Source organism: Pelobates fuscus, chromosome 13 (genome assembly GCF_036172605.1).
Source record: "Pelobates fuscus isolate aPelFus1 chromosome 13, aPelFus1.pri, whole genome shotgun sequence".
Taxonomy (NCBI): Eukaryota; Metazoa; Chordata; class Amphibia; order Anura; family Pelobatidae; genus Pelobates; species Pelobates fuscus.
This window is the reverse complement of record NC_086329.1, coordinates 30,077,464-30,101,970: the sequence shown is the minus strand read 5'-3', so window position 1 is coordinate 30,101,970 and position 24,507 is coordinate 30,077,464. Positions and strand designations below refer to the sequence as shown.

The 24,507-nt window shown below is 42.9% G+C and overlaps 1 protein-coding gene across 1 annotated transcript in view; it reads left to right on the top strand.

Moving 5' to 3' along the window:
- Positions 1-489: 489 nt before the first annotated feature.
- STXBP6 (syntaxin binding protein 6) overlaps positions 490-24,507 on the top strand; it is an 81,557-nt gene continuing 57,539 nt past the window's right edge. Inside the window, exon 1 of the mRNA XM_063439226.1 lies at positions 490-642. The gene's annotated coding sequence lies outside the window, so the exon portion shown is untranslated. The remainder of the gene's footprint in view (positions 643-24,507) is intronic.

Below are 24,507 nucleotides of genomic sequence, written 5' to 3'. Positions count from 1 at the left end.
TCTGGGTGCATACGGTGTCCCTTTAAGGTGAATTTAAATTTTAAACTCTAGGCCTTGCTGCCATGTAGAATTTTTCCAGTTTAGCTATTTTGACCTTTAATTTGAGATTCACTTTGGATTCCCCTTTATTTGTCACTTAGTTAGTAAATATCCCTGTTATTAATGCTGGGAGTGGGATAATTTGAGGATGGGTCACTTTATAAACATGTGTCCCCAGGAAGTGTTAACGTGGATAATGTGGAGCTGAAAGTTTGTTCTGAGGGAGATCTGATTCCTGTCCCCCATTACTACCTCCCCCCCTCTCCTCTCCCCTCTCTCTCCCTCCCTCTCCAGGACCCCCCAATACTGCCCTCACTGTCTACACCCTGAGCGCGAGCCGTGTCCCGCTCCCGGATTGGCTGCCTGGGGTCACGTGTAAGCACCCTTTGCTCTGCTGCAGTCGGAGCCCACAGCGAGGTCCGCACAAATCAGTCCGGGACCGGGAGAGACAGGCGGGAGCAGGGAGTCCGGGGGAGACAGCCGGGAGCAGGGAGTCCGGGAGAGACACGGTGTGAGAGGCGGGAGTCCGGTATCAGACAGGGCATTACCAGAGTGACAGAGTGACAGAGTGTGAGAGCCGGAGGAGTCCGAGTGTTGCCCGGGGTGAGTTAACATCTGTTTTCAATGCTAACATGTAATGTGTCCATGTCTTCTACAGTGTGTCCCATGCCTGCCCCCTTACTATCCCATACTATCCCCCCTGCCCCCTTACTATTCCATGCCTGCCCTCTTACTATCCCATACTAGCCCCCCCTGCCTCCTTACTATCCCATGCTAACCCCCCTGCCCCCTTACTATCCCATGCTAACCCCCCTGCCCCATTACTATCCCATGCTAACCCCCCCTGCCCCCTTACTATCCCATGCCAGCCTCCCCTTGCCCCCTTAACATCCCATGCCAGCCCCCCTTACTATCGGATTGCTGCCCCCCCTTACTATCCCTTGCCAGCTTCCCCCTGCCCCTTACTGTCCCAGGCCAGCCTCTCAGTATCCCATGCCAGTCTCCATCTGCCCTTCTTAGTATCCCACCTGCCCTCTTTAGTATCCAATGCCAGCCTACCCCTTATTATCCCAAGCCAGCCTCCACCTGCCCTCTTTAGTATCCCATGCCAGCCTCCACCTGCCCTCTTTAGTATCCCATGCCAGCCTCCACCTGCCCTCTTTAGTATCCCATGCCAGCCTCCACCTGCCCTCTTTAGTATCCCATGCCAGCCTCCACCTGCCTTCTTTAATATCCCATGCCAGCCTCCACCTGCCCTCTTTAGTATCCCATGCCAGCCTCCACCTGCCCTCCTCAGTATCCCATGCCAGTCACCACCTGCCCTCCTCAGTATCCCATGCCAGCCTCCACCTGCCCTCCTCAGTATCCCATGCCAGCCTCCACCTGCCCTCCTCAGTATCCCATGCCAGCCTCCACCTGCCCTCCTCAGTATCCCATGCCAGCCTCCACCTGCCCTCCTCAGTATCCCATGCCAGCCTCCACCTGCCCTCCTCAGTATCCCATGCCAGCCTCCACCTGCCCTCCTCAGTATCCCATGCCAGCCTCCACCTGCCCTCCTCAGTATCCCATGCCGGCCTCCACCTGCCCCCCTTAATATCCCATGCCATTCTCCACCTGCCCTCCTTAGTATCCCATGCCAGCCTCCCTCCTTAATAACCCATGACAGCATTCACCTGCCCTCCTTAATAACCCATGCCGCCCTCCCTCTGCCCTTCTTAGTAACCCATGCCAGCCTTCACCTACCCTCCTTAGTAACAGATGCCAGCCTTGTATCCCATGCCAGGCAACCACTTCCATCCTTAGTATCCCATGCCAGCCTCCCTCTGCCCATTGTTATATAATGCCAGCTTTTCTCTATCCCCACTTCAGTGTATTCTGTACCTGCATCTTTTTACCCTGTATCAGTATATCATATGCCAGCTTGTATCTGTTGAGGCTTACCCTTGCTTATATTTAATGTATAACTGTGACAGCGTCATTCTGCCCCTTCAGTTAAAACCTATCCAGCGTCCATTTCACCATTTTAGTCTATTCTGTCAACAGCCCTTTCTATTTAACGTATCCAGTACTAGCATCATTCTGCCCCACTTCAGTATATCCAGTTCTAGCATTCAGTCTACCCTGTGCCAGTCTCTCTTTGACATTTCAGTACATCTCATGACAGATTCTATCTGCCCCATTCTGTGTCAGGTTCTCTTTGACCCTACATTGCCTGTTTAGCTCTGCACAGTGTCAGAATCTGACTTTTTTTTTCTGTCCCTCTTCATTGTAAGTGTGTTTAATTATTTAAAAAATGTTTTTAATGTACTCTGGATCCCATTGACCAGAACTACAGAATCTGCTCTGGTAGCATGTTAATTGCCCCTTCCCAAATAATGCTGTTTTCTGTCCAACCTGATTCTACAATGTGCATATTGTTTTCTAACATACCTATCCGCATGATTTTGTTTTATACTAGGAATGTTTCCCTGTGAATGTGTAGTTGAAATACAGAATTTGTGCATAATATAGGGGAAAAAAGTCTGGTATTTACTAAAACGGCGACTTTGCTGTTATTTACTGAATGCAGTGCTCATCTCCAAACCCACTATAATCAAAGCCTGGGTCTGTCAACGCAAATAATGCATACAATTAGGTAAAACGGGACGTTGACATAATCCACAAGTCCTTCTATCTGATTTTTGTTTTCTTAAATAGGAAGAACTCTTTATTCAATATATGTAAACAAACACAGAAAATTGACAAAATATTTATCAAACACATAGAGATATTGTATACATGAATCAATAAAACGTATTAGCAGTCAATATATGCAGCTTACAGTACACTATGATAACTAGACTATTTGCATTCCTAATTGGTATCGACTGGCCCTGGAGACTGCCCTGCATGGTTTCATGCACCACATGTGGTGTTTCTCAGAGGCTATCACACAAAAAATATAGCTTTGTCAGTGAGAAAATTGGAACTAAAATATTTTTTATTACAATTTTTCTTTTCTTCAAATGTCGTGACCGTATGTTCCATATGAGATCTACTTCTAGTTTGAATACAGAGTTAATTGTTTGCAAAGTGATACATAGGAAAATAAACAAACCGTTTTATTTTGGAGCATGATCAAGGTCTAAGTATTTAGAAACTCATATCTGTATTGATAAATCCTAAGGCAGCACACTGCAAAAACACATTAGACATTTTAAAGGGACACTCCAGGCAATAGAACAGCCTTTTGTTGTAGTCATTGAGCTAGGAAGCTATTCATTTTGGCATTTTTATATTTTGTTTTCTTTATTTTCTTGAACTCTCCAGTAGTCTTGTTCTCCTGTTGACATAATGTGGGGAAGTACTGCTTTTCTTTGCTGGCTAAGTACTTCAGCTTCTATATTACCTCCTCTCCCTGTGCAAGTCTACCTCAGTGCCCTGTTACCTGCCTAGTAAAACTCTTCTCTCTCTGTCTCTCTCTCCCTGTCTCTCTATGTCTAAGCATGCAATCAAATTTTCCTTAATTATACTTTTTTTGCTGTATGAAGTTGTCATCTATAAACATTTAGTATTTCATGAATGAATTACTTGCTTTGAAAGAAGTGAATTGAATGCAGGAATTTTAAATATTAATTTTAAACACATGGTTGCAAAAAGCAGAGAGATTTTAGTCAAAGGCACAGGCCTGTTAAAGCGTTATTGAAATACAAATGTTGCTATTGGCAATGACTGTCAGTCGAGTTTGCTAAATTGACACCCAAGCAGCCAGACCTGGAATCGATCAGAAAAACGTATGTTACATGTGTTTTTTTTTCCCAATTCTGTGCAGATGTAGTTCGGACTTCACGTACTGTTTATATTTATGACAAACTTATTGTGAAGTACCTGTAATTTGGTTTAGGAGTAAAAGTTGATCTTGCAGACCAGTAGTGCCCAAAAGGTAGATCACCATATTTTGTAGAACTACAATTCCCATGATGCTGTGCACTTCTACAACATGTCTTTAGAATGACAAAGCATCATGGAAGCCTTTTGGGCACCCCTTTTGTAGACAGTTTGAATTTGGAATGCACACGAGTTAGATTTTCCACTTCCACGCCTGCTTGTTATTTTACAAAAACATTTTTTTTTTTTTATGCTATATGGATTTCTCATGTGTTTTTAAAAAAAACTTTTTTAATTGTTTTTTTTTTTTTTTTTTTTCTTCACAGAAAAAGCCTAAAAGTTTATTTTGGATGATGTAGTTTTGATTTGAGCCCTTATCCCAGATCCCAGCAGGAAATTGCATATCTTTTGCATGATAGGCTACGGTGTGGGTCTTGTACCCCAGCCTTCATTTACAAAAAAAAAAAGTGTTGAACTAAAAAAACAAACATGTGGCTCGAGGGGCCAAAAAGTTAGTAAGGGCTTATTGAACAGTAGCAGTTTTAACTTTTTTTCCTCCTGGTCTGTGTTGGCTGGATAGTCAGTACATCCCTGAGCAAGCCTTTCTCGTCATGAGACGTGTCCGGGTATCTTCCCTAGCAATCACGTACATTGCAAAGGAAAGTGCCTATTTACAAGGTCTACCCTGGTGAATTGTCTTCCAAAGGAACCCATATACAGTGCGACCTCGGTTTACAAACGCCTCGGTTAACATAATTTCCGTGCACAAATCAAAATCCATTGAAAATAATCCTTCGGTTTACAATTTTTTTTCGCAATACAAAGCAAGTTTCCCCAGGATGCATTGCACCTGGGAGGTTTATAGCACCTGCATGCTGGAGCATGTGAGTAGCACGTGGTGTTGAGTGGGGTGGTGTTGGAGCGGCTTTTGCATCGAGTTTTTGAGCCATTCTGGAAATTGTTTTCAGTTGTTTTGGGACTTTTTGGTGCATTTCTCAAGCTGTGGAAAGGTAGGGAGCTGAGCTTCGTCATTTGCATGCCTATTATTGTGTGTTCTGCATTGTGGGTTGGTTTCCATGCCAGCTCATTTTGACTTTTTTTTTTTCTGACCTCCAGAACGGATTATTCGGTTTTCAATGCATTCCTATGGGAAACCGTGTTTCGTTTTACAAATTTTTCGCAATAAAAATCGTCCCGTAGAACGCATTAAATTTGTAGACAGTGGTCCCACTGTATTCCTTTTTTCAAGGGAAAAGCCATTTCACTGGACTTCATTGGAAGAACTTTCTGAGGACCAATGGTTTTAATAATTAAATAAAATACTAACTGGATTTGGAAAGTCCTGGATGTTTTGGAGATTTGGGGTTGTTGTTTTTTTGTTTTTTGGGTGGGGGGAGGGGGGGTGTTCTCAGCTTTTTGTTAAGCATATTTAAACTTGACAAATTATTTTATTTTTATTTTCTCTATTGAGATAATTTGTGTTAATTAAGGCCTTCCAAGTAATAATTGGCTTATACACCTCAATTATTCCAATGGGAATGTCCTTTATTTTGCCCTTGTGCAAACTTAAAGTGGCACTCTCCCACCTCTAGTTTTGGCAATATCTAATGGAACTGTAGGCTGCGCTTTGTAAAGTGGAACTTGCAGGGTCTTTGCAGCAATATATCCATGGTGTTGCCTGGAAGGGGCGGGAGGATAGGTCCTACAGTGTCTTTATCCTGCTTAAACTTTTCAGAAAGCTTGTGTCTATATGGAAAATCTCAAGAATTGATTTTTTGTTTTTCCACTTTTTTTTTTTTAAAGCAATAATGCAGAAGGTTTGTTACAATCACGTATGAATTTGCACAACCATTTACAAGCCGGTGCACAAGCACTCATGAACACTTCTAGGCAATGCTACGCTCCTCACCCCTGTTACAGCACCGATAGTGTTTGCTATGGTAAGCAATCAAAAGCTATCACTTCAATAGAAGTGTCTTTTATTGTTTAAAATTAGGTTATTTCTATCTTGGAGTTTGAAGATGTTAACTCAAACAAAGAATGTTTTACTTTCAGGTTTTAGATTATTGGCGATTCTAAGAAGTCTTTCACTTTGAGCGGTATTTGAGTTTTGCAGTGTGCTTAGATATGTTACAGAATATTATCATTTTTAGTGGAATTTGACCCTGCTTTAGAGCCTTGCGTAATGTGTATTTTGAGTTATTTGTAGATGTTAACCTCCCAACATTCCAGAATGTTTACCAAACTCTTCCACTTACCGCTACCTCTCACCAATGGATTATTGTACCTCTCTCTAGAAAGTACAGGCGCTTTTACATGAAACTCTCAATATACCGTAATAAAAAAATTAATATAAATATTGAATTGTATACAATAGTTGTGGTGTATTTACTGTGCATATTATGTATTTTTGTGTAGGTTTTGGTCAGTGTTTAAAACGACCAGGTATGGTACTGTAACAACTGGGAGACCCCATCTGGCTAGCCGTCCTTTAGTGGATGTTTTGCAGGTTGAAGTGCATATTAAAACAAACCTCAATTTAGAGCGTGACCGGTTTTTAATTTGTAGAGCCAGGTACTGCATTGCAATAAAACTGCACACGTTGCTCACTGATGGTATAGCCATTATTATGGAAGTTTGGGACAGATGTATGTTGCCTCCAAGGTTAGGTGAACTGTTGCGACCTAGATACTGCTCACCATAACTGTTTACATGTAGATGTGACTGTCTTTCACAGTGCCACAGACAAGACTGTTTGTTTCTTAACCCCTTAAGGACACGTGACATGTCATGATTTCCTTTTATTCCAGAAGTTTGGTCCTTAAGGGGTTAAAAGAATTCACAAACTCTGTGTTTACAAATTAAGAATAATTAATAATAATTTGCGATTGTTATAGCGCTTCTCTCCCTGTGAGACTCAAAGCACTTTACAAATATACAAACATAAAGACATAAAAGTTCAGAGTTTCTGATGGTCAGATGAGCGGACAGAATGCCTGATGGAGGAGGTGAGACTTTAGTTTTTGTTTGTTTTTAAAAGTAGTCTTTAACCCCTTAACGCCGTAACGGCGTTCTATGCCGTCCCGGCTTTAAAGGGCTTTAAAGCTGTTGCGGCGGCATAGAACGCCGTAACGGCTTAAGCCCCCTGGAGGTGAGATCTACTCACCTCCGCCGTGATCCTCTTCTGGAGGGCTGCCTGACAGCCCAGGCAGCCCTCCCCCAGCAAATGAGGCCCCCGGGGGCCATGGATCTGCCAGCAGGGAGGCTGTCTAAAATATCACAGTCCCCCTGCTGGTAGTTAGTGTAAAAAAAATTAAACATGTTTAGAATTAAATAAAAAAAGTGTTTATATATATATATATAATGTGTGTGTGTGTGTAAGTAACGTCATACAAAGTGTATTTTAATATTAGTATATATATTAATATTAAAATACGCTTAGAATGACGAGATTATATATATATATATATATATATATATATATATATATATATATATATATATATATATATATATATATATAGGCAACTTGCCTGGATTTGTGGGAGGGGCTGGTTTGCTACCTCTAGCCTACTTAAGGCACTCCCCTTACCTTGCTCATTACCATTCGAGGTCAGAGTTGAATGAGGATCCACTTCTGGGTTCTCTCAGACGCCATCTTGGTTTTCTTACCCACAAGTTTTTCTGCAGCAAGCTGTGTCCAGGAATCCTCTTGCAGGCCTTTTCCATCCATCCAGCTTCTTACCCGGGTCTTCGTCGTAGATCGCGTCCCAGGGACTCCTAAACCGTAAGTCAGACCTACCTGTCACGCCAGGATCGGTTCCGACGGCGCACGGTACAGCACGGGTCCTCGCTTTGCGGTTTTCTCTGCACATTTCATTTGTCGCATTTCAAAGCCTTTTTCGCGGCTTCATTTCTTACAAATTGTTCGTCTAAATTATGCGTATTAGAGAAGCAATCAATTAGTACAAACTGTTTTTCCCTTGCTTCATTTAAAGGATTGTCATTTCGGTTTGTGTTTTCTGGTCGGCACTTATTCATAGTATACTCTGTGCACGATTGCTGTTCGCATTAAAATGCATACGGTTAAGCTATTCATGCTAACTTCTGTTTCCCTTCATACTAAGATTCGGTTATTATGCTATGTATTCACATAGATCTTTTTCGTGAGTTACATTTCATCATTTCATGTATTTACATTTGGTTAAAAAGTTGCTTGGTTAAATACACAGACCATTTTCATGCTATTTTTAAGGTATCACTTATTACATCAAGGGTATGAAACCAGCTAACATTTCTGTATAGACCATTGGACTCCCACACTTACTGGAGTTTTTTTTGTTTTTTTGTTTAAATTATCCATTTCATTACAATTAAATCAGCCTACGTTACAGGCCTCATTTCTTTGTTGTTAACCATGACACATAAGGATTTAATTCCTTTTCATGCATACTCGGGTTGAATCACACGTACTGATCCAACCAATCATACGTTTCCTGCACGGTAATATACATATATATATATAACTTACATTTTATGTTCCCCTTGTACACCATTATTATAGAACACAAATGTTGTTGGTACATAGGCCACGGCCTCCCTCAGATATCTTATTAAAGCCATGCCAACATTTCTGAGTAATATATATCTATTGCATAGTATCAACATTTTATTTGCAATCAAACGCAAGCAAACCTTAAAACATTGCTTCTACAGGCTATAATATAAGTCTGTTTTCTTTCCAACAATCCACACTCATCATACTACTTTCTTTTACCCATTTCAGGCTGTCAAGCTTATATATATTTGCTCCACACATGTTTGTTCCTGTGAATTTGTCATACTACCAGGTACGTACACCTGCTCATATGTTTTTTTCTACCATACATTTCATTTCATCCCCCTAGGTTACAGTGCTGGCAATAGGGTCACAGGCATCCCAATAGGTATTTACCCCTTCTTGGCAATCGCCATCAGTTAGTGGTCCCGCGAGGCCAACACCCCGCCTCAAACGTTTCAGAGGCAAACACCCATCGGGCCACACGTTAGCTAGCTGCCTCGCATGTTGCATAGCGAGGTTCTTACCTGTCACTCCCTTCCCCTGTTTTCTGTCTTACAGTCACCAAGAGGCCTAAAACTCCTGCCACTACGACGAGTGGCCTCAATAACTCCTCGCGCCAACGCATAGAGCCTCTCAAGCCGCTTGGCAATTAGCAGGGCCTCATCTGTCACCAAACAAGTATAATGTTTTCGCCATCCGGCCTAGCTAGCCTGCCAGTACAATTTGGTGGTTTCCTATACTAATTAATTGTTTTGTTTATAGTATGTCTCAGGAAGGGGTAGAGGATTTCTCCCTGCCTAGCACCCCGGCTAGAGCTGTCACTTCCACACAAGGAGGAGAGCTAGCCAGTCCAGCATCGATCAGATCCTGGACGATCCCACGTATAACCATGGAATTGAGGAGACGACAAATCCCCTACCCTGCTACAGCAAGGAAAGCAGAACTTTTCAAACTGCTACGCACATCTACAAATAACATGGATGCCGGGGAAGGACCTAGCCAGTCCAACCCAGGAGATATACATGCCATGTTATCCTCACTCATGGCGTCCATGAGCAAGGTCAACTCCAGGCTGGAGAAACTTGAGTCGGTCACCACGGCTCTTACTCTAGCAGGGCCACCCGCTGCTGCTCCACAAGCACCAGCTGACTTGCCATTAGTTGCTCCAGCCATCACCCTGGATGACCAGGAAGTTAGCCCGGCTCATATGATACCTGAGCATATAAAAAGGGATATCCTGGAAGGTAAAGACGTCAACCTGGCTTCCCTGTTGATTGCCTCCAAGGATATTGTTGAGAATAAAACGTATGCTTATGATGATGTATCTGTTGTTGTCAGGTCTAGTGATGCCCGCCTAAACAGGAAACTGACTATCCCTGAATTTGTACTAGCTTTTGGTATTTACAGGGATTTCATCTGTGTGGTCTATCCCAACAGAAGAGAGGAGTTTGATCTCTATATGCACAAGCTGGTAGACCTGGGCAACAAATATGGTGGTTCAGCCTTCTATGACTACCATAGGTCTTTTTCTGCAAAAGTGTCTGGAGCCTTCTCCCAGTACGGAACACGATCCAACTGGGAAAGGATTGATACCGTCATTTTTGCAGACACTTTGCAGGTCTAAGAACACCGGCTTGTGCATACTGCTCCTCCACAGCCCATACTACAAACTTTTGTCCCAACACGGCGGACGAACATGCCTCCACGCAAGGAGCTAGTTTCTCTGGGGTTCCAGAGAAGTTGTCACGAGACAAACTGGGACGCCCAATCAAGTTTCTGGGCAAGTCCCAGATATGTAATAATTTTAATGTTGGGTCTTGTAATTACAGTGGATGTAGACTATTGCATGTCTGTTCAAAATGTCTTAGTGCACATGTAAAGACCATGTGTCCAAATAAAATGTATTCCAAGCCTTACCTAACGTCCATTAATATGCCATCTAGACACCTAATAGACTTTCTTATCTCTGGTTTAACAGAAGGCTTCCATACAGGTATCCTACACTTACCAGTCGGAACTCTGGAATGCCCTAATCTACAATCCGCCCAGCACAACCCCACAGCGGTTGACACCTTCATAGCTCAAGAAGTGGCTGAAGGCTTCGTATTGGGGCCTTTCAAAACTCCCCCATTCACAGAATGGCGCACTAACCCCATTGGTATTGTCACAGGGAAATCTTCCCAAAAACGGAGACTCATCATTGACTTATCGGCACCCCACTCATCGGCCAACCCCAGTCTTAATTCCCTCATCCCCTCTGAGGAATTCTCTCTGCAATACACCACCATAGATCACGCTATCATACAAGCAGGGGTTGGAGCCTGACTCAGTAAGACCGACATTACCAATGCCTTTAAATTACGACCAAGCCACCCCACACTGTGGCACCTGCATGGCATCAAGTGGTCCGGGAACTACTATTTTTTTTTTTCTCCCGGTTAACCTTTGGGTCCAAAAGTAGCCCAGTTATTTTTTACACATTTGCCGAATCATTATGCTGGTTACTATTGAACATAGCCAGATGCCCTACGGTATTACATTACCTGGACGATAAAACCTGTACATGGGGGGTACTGTTATTCTTGGGAGACTTCACTAAACACAAATATTCATGTTTTAAAACAGTAAAACATATTACAACAATAATATAGTCCATAAAAGTGCCGTTCGTTTGTAAAAAATGCAACAAAGTCACTTTTTTACTTAAAATATCATCGTTGTAATACAATTTACCAGTTTGAAACACTAATATTTTAGTTCAGCGAAGTCTCCCAAGTAAAACAGTACCCCCTATGTACAGGTTTTATGGTGTCTTGGAGAGATACAGGGTCAAATATAGAGCTGTTGTACTCGTGAGACATTGCTGATTACACATATGTGCATTTTTTTGCAGTAAAACCTAACAGTATTATGACATTTACAGCTAAAATGTGAGGCGGAACTACAATTATTTTTTTTTTTTTTATTTCTCAGTTTTTATTTTATTCATAATAAATTATGTTTCATATATAAATATTTGATATAAAATGAAAGCCCTGTTTCTCCTGAACAAAATGATATATAATAAGTGTGGGTGCATTTAATGTGACAGCGGTGAATTACAGTTGAACAGACATAAAGCGCAAATTCCAGTTTTTGTTTACGTTTTGTTTTGATCAGAACGTGTACTATTGACTCCGTCCTGAAGGGGTTAAAGACGGTGCCTCTCTGAGCATGGTAAAGAGTTCCAGAAGTTAGAGGTAGTGTGGCTGCATGCCTCTCATTGCTCCTATGGTGACAGTTACTCATTGCTCCTATGGTGACGGATGGTGACAGTTACTCATTGCTCCCGCAGTGACGGATGGTGACAGTTACTCATTGCTCCCGCAGTGACGGATAGTGACAGTTACTCATTGCTCCCGCGGTGACAGATGGTGACAGTTACTCGTTGTTCCCACAGTGACGGATGGTGACAGTTACTCATTGTTCCCACAGTGACGGATGGTGACAGTTACTCATTGCTCCTGCAGTGACGGATGGTGACAGTTACTCATTGCTCCCGCAGTGACTGATGGTGACAGTTACTCATTGCTCCCGCAGTGACAGATGGTGACAGTTACTCATTGCTCCCGCAGTGACTGATGGTGACAGTTACTCATTGTTCCCGCAGTGACTGATGGTGACAGTTACTCATTGTTCCCGCAGTGACTGATGGTGACAGTTACTCATTGCTCCCGCAGTGACTGATGGTGACAGTTACTCATTGTTCCCGCAGTGACTGATGGTGACAGTTACTCATTGTTCCCGCAGTGACTGATGGTGACAGTTACTCATTGTTCCCGCAGTGACTGATGGTGACAGTTACTCATTGTTCCCGCAGTGACTGATGGTGACAGTTACTCATTGTTCCCGCAGTGACTGATGGTGACAGTTACTCATTGCTCCCGCAGTGACTGATGGTGACAGTTACTCATTGTTCCCGCAGTGACAGATGGTGACAGTTACTCATTGTTCCCGCAGTGACGGATGGTGACAGTTACTCATTACTCCCGCAGTGACGGATGGTGACAGTTACTCATTGCTCCCGCAGTGACAGATGGTGACAGTTACTCATTGCTCCCGCAGTGACAGATGGTGACAGTTGCTCATTGCTCCCGCAGTGACAGATGGTGACAGTTACTCATTGCTCCCGCAGTGACAGATGGTGACAGTTACTCATTGTTCCCGCAGTGACGGATGGTGACAGTTACTCATTGCTCCCGCAGTGACGGATGGTGACAGTTACTCATTGCTCCCGCAGTGACGGATGGTGACAGTTACTCATTGTTCCCGCAGTGACGGATGGTGACAGTTACTCATTGTTCCCGCAGTGACGGATGGTGACAGTTACTCATTGTTCCCGCAGTGACGGATGGTGACAGTTACTCATTGCTCCCGCAGTGACGGATGGTGACAGTTACTCATTGCTCCCGCAGTGACGGATAGTGACAGTTACTCATTGCTCCCGCAGTGACGGATGGTGACAGTTACTCATTGCTCCCGCAGTGACAGATGGTGACAGTTGCTCATTGCTCCCGCAGTGACAGATGGTGACAGTTACTCATTGCTCCCGCAGTGACAGATGGTGACAGTTACTCATTGCTCCCGCAGTGACGGATGGTGACAGTTACTCATTGCTCCTGCAGTGACAGAGGGTGACAGTTACTCATTGCTCCTGCAGTGACAGAGGGTGACAGTTACTCATTGCTCCTGCAGTGACAGAGGGTGACAGTTACTCATTGCTCCTGCAGTGACAGAGGGTGACAGTTACTCATTGCTCCCGCAGTGACAGATGGTGACAGTTACTCATTGCTCCCGCAGTGACAGAGGGTGACAGTTACTCATTGTTTCCGCAGTGACGGATGGTGACAGTTACTCATTGTTTCCTCAGTGACGGATGGTGACAGTTACTCGTTGTTCCTGCAGTGACGGATGGTGACAGTTACTCATTGCTCCCGCAGTGACAGATGGTGACAGTTACTCATTGCTCCCGCAGTGACAGATGGTGACAGTTACTCATTGTTCCCGCAGTGACGGATGGTGACAGTTACTCATTGTTCCCGCAGTGACGGATGGTGACAGTTACTCATTGCTCCCGCAGTGACAGATGGTGACAGTTACTCATTGTTCCCGCAGTGACAGGGGGTGACGGTTACTCATTGCTCCTGCAGTCAGGAAGATGTTGTATGTATCATTGGAGCTAAGGAGAGATGTAAGTGGGAAAAGGGGAGTGCACAAGAGGAAAAATGTGAAGTATACTCTAAACCGGATGGCTTGGCTTTTTAACCTGTAGTCTGCCGGGCATAAACAGATTATGGAACTTATTAAAGGATAACTGAAGTCACCCAGGCCACTTCATCTCGATTAAGTGGTTTTGGTGCATTGGTCCTTTTTCAACCTTTTATGTTAAAACATTGTGCTGTTTTTCAAAAATGACAGTTTAAATTAAAGTAACACTATAGGGTCAGTAACACACGTGTATTCCTGACTGTATAGTGTTGGAACACACCATCTAGCCCCCCTGAACCCTTCTTTTCCCCCTAAATATAGTAAAACCTTATGTTTACTCCAGTGTGCTGCTGCTGGCTCTGCTCCTGATCTGCCTGCTTGGCTGACATAATCAGAATTGTTGTTTAATGCCAATCACGCTTTCCATCGGAAAGCATTGGATTGATTGAGCTTGTCAAGAAAGCAGATCAGGGGCAGAGCAAGCACAAGCCAAAAAACAGCCCTGAAAAGACAGTGTTTGCTGCAAAAAGCCTGCAGGCACTGACTATACTCACCAGAACAAATACAATAAGCTGTAGTGTTTCTGGTGACTATATTGTCCCGTCAAAGAGTTAAGCTAGCCTCTAGTGCAGTCTTCCCAAAACTCCGGCCCTCCAGATGTTTCTGAACTACAACTCCCATGATTCTATGAATGAAATAGGCTGAGAATCATGGGAGTTGTAGTTCAGCAACATCTGGAGGGCCGGAGTTTGAGGAAGCCTGCTCTAGTGGCTGTCATACTGAGGTGCATCGCTGCACTGACTTAGTAAAACTCAGTCACGTGACGTTCGACATCGAACTTAATAAATTGCAGCTCATAGGAAAGCATTCTTATGGGAAATTTGAGTGCACTGACTGCACACTCCGCACATGCACTTCAGGTCCCCAGTGCTCCACTATGAGAAACTTTGGATTGGATCATCACAGGCCAAATTAGAGATTTGTGATATTTTCCTTCTTTTCTATATAATTCACTGAATTAGTGTCAATTAAACGATTAGTGTTACCTTTTACGGGTAAATTACAAGTTTTAGATATGGGGGGGGGGGGGGGGGGGGGGAGCATGACTTTTCCAATGCCATCAGTTAGGACCAAGGGCATATATCTACTGTGTTTAGAATGAGTACCAATAAAAGGTACAAAGGGAATCCTGAGGCAGACATAGGCATCTCCAAAGTCCAGGCAGCCCAGTTTCATAGGCAAATTTAAGCCAGAGTTTCAATATCAGGATAGCACACTCCTAGGATTCTGGCCATTCAGAAATGTCCTAAGAGTACAAAGTGTTTAACCCAACACATGTCTGCTGGTCATATGTAATTCTCTGTGTGTATTTCTCAGTCATGACTTTGGAAAAGACTTAGTAGGCTAGTGATACTGTGGATTTCTCGGTCTCCCAAGCACACCAAATAGGGAAGCATGGAATGAAATGCAATGCATCATAAAGTTCTGACTCTAGTTTTGCTGAAAAGCATGTGAATATTCAATATTATTATGATTGTTACTACTGTGTTTAGATCTTTCATTTAATTTTCAAGCACCTGTGCTCAGCCTTCAATAGCAGGATTTCCTGAACGTTCTGCAATATTACTTTTGTTTATACAGTGCTCATTAAGTTAACTTTGTGGTATTTTATAGTTCGTAAGCTTGCAGACAGAGCCCTCTATTCCCTTTTGTATGTGTATGCACAGATATATTGTATTATGTTTTCTGTTTGCTTTGAGGAGAAAAATGCAGGTATTAAAGGGATACTAGGTATTTATAAATAAAAGAAGACAAGAGACTTGGACTCGGTTGAGTCCTGTTCCCCCTCCTTGCAGAAGAATGGTAACAGACCCCTTTATCCTACCCCCTATCAAGATGAAGGTCACCTAGACTGTGTTAGCTAATAGGAGATAACCCTTAAATATTAAAATTAAAAAAGGTCAAAAATCCCAGCTGCCTCCGTTTTTAAGAGGAGGCTAGTGGGAAAGAGCCCAGTATAATATGCTAGTAGCCAAGCAAATAAACACATTTATTATCAACAGATGAGCCACTATATCAACGAGGGAATGCTTATCTACTAAAGATATCTAATAACTGGATAAATAGTTATCCTTGTGTATGGACAGGTAATAGTAGAGGCGATGGGGATGGGAGGTAACCAACTCCTATCATATAATCCAAAAAAGGACTTAAAGGACCACTATAGGCACCCACACCACTTCAGCTCAATGAAGTGGACTGGGTGCCAGGTCCCCCTAGTTTTAACCCTGCAGCTGAAAACAGCAGTTTCAGAGAAACTGCTATTTTTACACTGCAGGGTTAATCCAGCCTCTAGTGGCTGTTTACCTGACAGCCACTAGAGGCCGCTTCCGCGTTTTACACGGAGTAAATCACACTTATGGCGCTGGACGTCCTCACGGAGTCCAATGTCAAAAAAGATCCCCATAGGAAAGCTTTTTGTAATGCTTTCCTATGGGAGGGTTTGAATGCACGTGCGCTCCTCTGGCCGTAGATGCACATTCGGCTCCACTCGGAAGCGGACATCGATGGAAGAAGAGAGGTCACCAGTGCCGAAGGATCCCACCGCTGGATTAAGATAAGCAGAGAAATGGTTAACACTTTATTTGCTGTGGAACGGGGCCCTAGTCACCTAAACGGTGACTAGGGCTCTTTAGCGTTAGGAATACATATTTGTATTCCTAACGCTACAGTGTTACTTTAAAGCAGCAGCCGCTATAAAAGTAGATAGGGAAAAGATTAATTCTAACGTGAAGGATAATCTCCATCAAAAGACCCTAGAGATAAGCGCTAAAAATCCTCATAAGGAGAGCTATCTCCCCTAAAGGGGAGGGGAAACAAGGGGCATAGCTACCACCCACAACCCATTAAAGGGATCCCCCTACTAGTCCCTGTTTACTTCTAGAGCTTCTGCTCCTGTAAGTCCTTTTTCGGATTATATGATAGGAGTTGGTTACCTCCCATACCCATCTCCTCTACTATTACCTGCCCAAACACAAGGATAACTTTTTATCCAGTTATTAGATGCACTTATATATTTTAGTAGATAAGTTCCCTAGCTGATCTAGTAGCTCATCTGTTGATAATAATAAATGTTGTGTTTTTTTGCTTGGCCACTAGCATATTAGACTGGACTCTTTCCCACTAGCCTCCTCTTAAAAGGAGACAACTAGAATTTTTGACCTTTTTTTCATTTTAATCAAAACATCTTTATCTTGATGAAGCAGTTTGGGTGTATAGATCATGCCCCTGCAGTCTTAGTGCTCAATTCTCTGAGACTGCAGGGGCATGATGTATACACCAAAACTGCTTTATTAAGTGAATTTTTTTATTTTATTATTTTTTTTTTTTTTTAGTGCCTATAGTATTTATTTAAGGCTCACCAGAGCACATGCAAAAGACAATAATTGTATCCCTTATATGAAAGTGAAACGGTAAGTGGTACATGGAACTAAGTATGTGTGAGTGTTCTACTTTAAGTAACACTCCAAGCACCATAACCACTACAGCACACAGTAAGTAGTCAAATTTGACTTCTTACATGTTGTTTGCTGGGCAGCACACCCTGCTTATACTGCAAGCAGATTTTCTGAGCTAACTTGGTGATGCTCTCAGTTAATGAAGTTAGCCTTGCACTGCAGGGCTTAGCGCAGGAGTGCTAATGAAAGCATCTAAGCAGGAGATTCTAGCTCTCCTGAAGCCTGTAAAGAGGTGAGGAGCAGAGCCTATGTAAGAAGTCAAACAATGCTAAAACTGTTTTTTACTACTTATAATGATGGGACTAGAGCATCCCTGGAACCATAACCACAACATTGTGCTGTAGTGTTAATGATACTTGGAATGTTCCTTGAAGTTTAACCCCTTAAGGACACATGACGTGTGACATGTCATGATTCCCTTTTATTCCAGAAGTTTGGTCCTTAAGGGGTTAAACACTCAGTTTGCCTTTCAAAATGAGGAAAAAAAACAGCCTTAGTTTGTCTTGACATGGATATATTAAACTGTATTTTTATGTCTTATATATGTGTATCATAATGAGCAGTGATCAATAATCAAAGCAGTCAGACATTCTCATGGGTTTACATGGTTACGGAATGTTGGATTAGATTACTCATAATAAATAGTTGTATTTCTTCCCATAGTCTCTTTGGGACATTTCAATACTGTTTCTTGAGTTTGCAAACTGCAAGCACCTGAGCGCCTGGCTGCTCTCAAAATCTCATGGAAATTTTAATTTTAGAACTGTTATCTGTGTTCTGTTATCAGAACACCTTGGCTTTAATGTACATTAATAAAGTTTATGACCATAACCCAAAATAAGGGACAGCCGACATTCAAGTTGGCAAAATGTACAATGATTGAAATCCAGGGTGCTCAAGCCATGTCCCGCGGGCCACATGGCCTGCAAACAGAAGCCTCTTATAAATGCAAGTAGTAACTTCTCGTTGAGAAACTGAGCTGATATTGCGAGGACTACAGCTTTAGAGATTAAAGTTTAGTCACAGTAATTATCCCAAACCCGAGCTACCTCCAGGGTGTGTAAAGCCCTTGTAAGACTTGTTCACATACCTACAAGATCCCCTGATTAAAAAGTTTGGACTGCAGAGGGGATATTTAAACTCGGAAGGAACAACATATGAGAATGCTGTGGAAATTTGAACTTATACGGGGAGAGAGGATAGTACTTTGATGATGGTTGAAGAGAAGAAAGGTAATTTGTCCAAACTGGCTAATGTTGAGGATCGGCACAGGTTTCCAAAGGTGTGTGGTGGACAAATAAATGAAATAAAGAACTGGGAGATTTAGAGAAGGGTGCTCGGTGAGCCAGAAATGACATGAGGAAAGCTTGAACAAAAAGTGCACTTGTAATTTTATTTAATTTCTGAAGAAGATTTGGCAGTCAGGATCCAAAAAGCTCAGCATCACTGCTCTGCCTATGAATGGGGAGAGCCATAGATGAATGTTGCAGCTCATACTATTATGCTGCTACAATTTGTAGTCTTTGTGAAAAGTAAATGCATATTTTAAAGGGACTGATTAGCAAATATGTATCAAGTTACATGAGCAGTAAAAACTTGGAGCGCTTTTTTTTTTCTTCTCATTTTATTATGAATGTATTTTATTTATTTATGCTCACTTCCCTTGGCTATATAATTTTTCAGACTAAAAATGAATGTAGGCGGTAACAGCTTGTTGAGCAAAGGAGAAAAACTGCCATTTTGGAATCCAAAGGGAATTTTTCCTTGTTTGTGGCATAATTAGAAATGGCTTTAAATTGTTTTTGTGAACTTGTTTTTGTTTTGTATTGTTTTTTTCTCCTTGCCTATATTACTATGTAACAGTACTGCCATCACATCCTTGATTTTCTACAGGATGATTTTTCCCAGTGCCATTGTCAGGCCGCTCTAAAGATCTGAGTGCGGAAATCACACTCATTGTTTCGATAAGGTCACGTCTAAACCAAAACCCAAATATATTTCCAGATGATCAATTTGGGACAATAATATGGCTTCATCAGCTAATCACGGCTCCACCTCTTTGAATCTCTTTGAACCTCTGGAGGATAACCACTGACCTTCAAAGCCATCTTCCTGATTAGTGTCTCCACTTCTAGGAGGTGAAATTATCCTCATATCTGTTTGCTGAGATAGGTGATTTTAAGTAGCCTTATATAAATAAAATGTGTATATATATATATATAATTTTTTTTTTTTTATGTGTGCGCTTCTCCTTAATCTGTATTATATATGAATTCTGGTCACTACAGCAGCACCATTCCTGCAGAATACATGATCTGGGTGTGCCTCCAATTCCCTTTTGCTTTTATTTTGTAAGTTTAGAATCCATACCAGATTCCTTTTTAGGTTGAGCAGCCTGCCCAGCCTGCGCTTTAGAGGCCCCTTTGGAGGTGACCACAGATATATATTTGAGGAGGTTTTGGACAGTAATGTCACCTAGATTTTAATTTGAATAGAGCAGATATGTTGTGCATTGTGAGTATATACAATAAATCACTTGCACGTTAATTATTTAGTTTTGACACTGCATTTTTTTTTTAATTGTGTTTATCACATTCATTTTGCATTATTTATTTATATTCACAATAACAGATTATTAAAGGACCACTATAGTGCCAGGAAAACATACTCGTTTTCCTGGCACTATAGTGCCCTGAGGGTGCCCCCACCCTCAGGGACCCCTCCCGCCAGGCTCTGGAGAGAGGAAGGGGTAAACGCTTACCTTTCTCCAGCGCCAGATGGGGAGCTTTCCTCCTCCTCTCCTACTTCCTTGCGACGTCATCGGCTGAATGCGCATGCGCGGCAGGAGCCGCGCGCTCATTCAGCCGGTCTCATAGGAAATCATTATCAATGCTTTCCTATGGACACTGGCGTCTTCTCACTGGTTTTTCACAGTGAGAAGCACGCAACTGCCTCTAGCGGCTGTCAATGAGACAGCCACTAGAGGCTGGATTAACCCTCAGTATAAACATAGCAGTTTCTCTGAAACTGCTATGTTTATTTATATATATATATATATATATATATATATATATATATATATATATATAAAAAAAAAAGGGTTAATCTTAGATAGACCAGGCACCCAGACCACTTCATTAAGCTGAAGTGGTCTGGGTGCCTATCGTGGTCCTTTAAAATACACTTTAGTGTATTTAGTTTTAAGCAGCATTTCATTTGTCTCCCATATTTGGAATTAGTGTAAGACTTAATGATATTGAGGTACTGTGAAGTAGTGGTGAGCTTAAAGCGGCACTGTCATGCCGAATCCCGTTTTTTTTTTTAACCCGCTTCCACTACATCCAATCGACCCCCTAGTCACCCCCAAATGCCCCTAAGCCCCCCACATTACCTATTTTTTATTCTTTATTTTCTGCCCCGATCTTTATTCAGGGCGCCGCCATCTTTGTGTGGGTAGGTGAAGTCCCTGTGGGACACGTCATCTACCCACACTACACAGACTGTGAGATTCCCGCACATGCCCAGTGAAACACCTGGACATGCGAACGGGAATTTCATCTATTCATTCATTCATCAGACAGACGAATGAATAGAAAAAAATCAGATGAACAAACTAACACTGTGTATCAGTGTTCGTTTGTTCGTTCAGTTTATTACAAGGAGGGAGCTACCGGCGTGCAGCTCCCTCCTTGTAATATGTAACTATAGAAGCGGCAGGGAGCAGAGCTCCCCACCACTTCATAAGCCCCCCAGGTCCCCCCCCTCACTCTATGGGGGTCAATATGACCCCCATAATAGCACAAGGGAGATTAAAATCTCCCCAATGCCCCTACTCGCTATACCGCGAGTAGGGGCATGTCCACTAAACAGTGAGCAGCCAAAAAAAATGGTAATAGGGGGAGGAGGGGGGACCTACTGTCCTCCCCCTGGCCCCCACCCCTGAGCGGTGGGTGGGGGCCCTAATAAAACAATAAGGGGGGGACTACTGTCCTCCCCCCCTGGCCCCCACCCCTGAGCGGTGGGTGGGGGCCCTAATAAAACAATAAGGGAGGGGCCTACTGTCCTCCCCCCCCGGCCCCCACCCCTGAGCGGTGGGTGGGGGCCCTAATAAAACAATAAGGGGGGGGACCTACTGTCCTCCCCCCTGGCCCCCACCCACCGCTCAGGGGTGGGTGGGGGCCCTAAATGAACCCCCCCCCAATCAAGGTGACTAGGGGTCCCAAGCCCCTAGTCACCCCCCCACCCAAAACATTCTATCCCCTACCTACCCCCCTCACCCTAAAAATAGTGAGGGGGGAATAAAATAATTAACCTGTAAAAAAAAAAAAAAATTAAACTTGCCATTTGACGTCTTCTTTTTTCTAAATTCTTCTTTCTTCAGCCCCCCAAAAGGCCAAATAAAAATCCATCATACCCGTCGCACTTAAAAAAATAAAAAACGAGCGCAAACAAAAATTAATCCATGTTCACCCATGGAGGGCACGCCGCGTACTGAGCTCCGCAGGGCGGGTCAAGGCTTATAAAGCCTTGCCCCGCCCTGCAATTAGGCTTAGAACACACTGGTTGGTTGGTTTAAGCCAATCAGAGTGCTCTGTGTCATTTTACACAGCGTGGGGAAATTCAAAAGAACTTTCCCACGCTTGTAAAATGACACAGTAGGTCCCCCCCCCCATATTGTTTTATTAGGGCCCCCACCCACCGCTCAGGGGTGGGGGCCAGGGGGGGAGGACAGTAGGTCCCCCCCCCCCTATTGTTTTATTAGGGCCCCCACCCACCGCGCAGGGGTGGGGGCTGGGGGGGAGGACAATAGGTCCCCCCCCTTATTGTTTTATTAGGGCCCCCACCCACCGCGCAGGGGGGGAGGACAATAGGTCCCCCCCCTCCGTCCCCCCCTTATTGTTTTATTAGGGCCCCCACCCACCGCTCAGGGGTGGGGGCCGGGGGGGGAGGACAGTAGGTCCCCCCCATCTTTAACCCCTGCGCGGGGGGGGATGTTTATTAGTTTTTTTTTTGGTTTTTTTTTTTTACAGTGAGCAGCCACAGGCTGCCCACTGCTTACTAGACATCCCCCTACTCTCGGTATAGCGAGTAGGGGCATATTATTTACTAATACTAATCTTTACTTAGTATTAGTACATTTGGCTGAAAGACCAATTTAGGTCTTTCAGCCTTTTAGTAGATAGCTCCCTGATACCGTGGGAATTAGGGAGTTATCTACTAAGCGGCTGCAAGATGCAGCCGCGGCAATGAATAGGATCGGAGTTTCATTCATTAGAATGAAATTCCGATACGATCAAAGTACCGAATTGCATCCTAACACCAATGGAGAAGCAGTGCTTATTCTGTTAGGATGCAATTCAGCAGTTTTGCCGGCGTTCTGTCTAAGTGACAGGACGTTCGGCAATACTGACAGGAAGCATTGTGGGAACAGGGAGGAAAGCTAGGGATCATGGGAAAATTGCTCTGACCAGTGGAAATGAAGCACACTTTGCTCCTCCGCTGGTCAAGCGGAGAAATCCTCCATAAGACAAAGAGTCCCTACTTTGTCTTATGATTTTAAAGAAAACTAAAGAAGACAGGAAGAAAAGAATAACAGATCCTGAGAGAGGGGGAGAAGAGGAAGAGATTGAGGAAAGGTAAGTTCGGCATGACAGTGCCGCTTTAACACAATATGGCCATATGGTGGAACTGAATCCCCATATCAACTTCCTAAGAAAATAAGTAGCCTTGAAATGTAAAAATGTATTTTTATGTGTACGCTGTTCCTTAAACTGTACTATGTGCAATAGACTTTGAATTTACTTATATTCCCAACATTTCTCACTTTTGTGAATAACCCAGTGAGAGTCAGGAAGCTTAATGCTGCAAAGAGTTTGAAGTGGTTATGGTATCAACAATGTTCCCTTTAAAGTATTTTCTTTTTCTGTTTGTTAAAGAGTTACAGGATGTATATAAAAAAGAAAAGTAAATACAGAGAAGAAACTTTAAGATTACAGGGCTTAGCGATAAAGGCTTTAAACGATTTTAGCTGTTCCTAGTTCATGTTGATATAATGCAAGCTGGGGAATATAGTGCAGGGAGTGGATGATTGTTTTAGGTTTGCCAAGTCTGCAAGGAAAAAGGAATGAGGTTGTGCTGGATTCATGCCCTTATTGTGCAATTCTTTACACCTACAACAACTCAAATGCAGAATAAATTAATAATCTTTTTGAGGTTTAAGTCATTGTAGTCATTTTCTACTTTCGATCTATGATCTTTATTGAACCTCAGACCAGGCAGTTATATATCTGCAAAATTAAGTTACATTTAAAATAAAGGTGTTTTGCCTTAAATATTCCCATTGCCTTGAATCATTATTTTATCAAGCAGACCTCTCTCACAACAGGAAGAGAGCTTCAGTCAGGAAAGACTGTGGTCTATGGGGTCTATTCTTATTCGATAAAACCATGTCCAGCAGTAGCTTCTTGGATAAGTCATTTATCCTCTGGAGACAGAGCTGATGTAAAATGTTGTAAATCCCTAGCAACTTAAAGGAATATAACTAGCTCCATAATCACCAGAGTGATACAGTCTCCTAAGGTATTCGTTGTCAAACTATTTGGGAATGATTTGTAATATACTGGTGGACTGCCAGGCTCTGACCATCAGCTAATTGAATTGTTTACAGGAGCTTCCGCCTCTTCAAGGGGCCGTGACCAACGCCAAGCGGACACCGTGTGTGTGTGTGTGTGTGTTATCAAACCATTCACAAATGGTTTAACTACTTACCTTTGAAGGCCTTGAGGGCACTCCTGATACCATAACCATTACTTCACTGTTTTCATTTCAAACCGAAATGCCTGTAGATTGGCATTTATAGAACACTGCGTATTTGACTCTCTGGGATGATACCCTTAGATTTGGCTGTAGATTACTATCCATGAGACACTCTCGAGTCACATTCACTACAACATTTTTCTTGTTTATTTTTCAGATTTTATTTATTTTTTCTTGTAGCATTCTGTGTTACTGTTTAGCCTTGGTATAAAAACTGCAAATAAGCTTTTTATTAGGGCTTCGCGTGGAGCTCACATTCAGTGCGACTTTTCAGTTTGGCAGCCAGGCCCCGCCCCGTGTATGGTAGTGTCTTGTGACTTAACTCTGTTTTTACTAGTTGATGTATATTTTTATCGATGCCCCACAAAGTTCACCTGGGTGGTAACCTTTGGGGCAAAAACCTGACCATTACAGAATGAGTTCTGCTCCTTATACTGAGTGTCGTCCAGTTATTGGGAA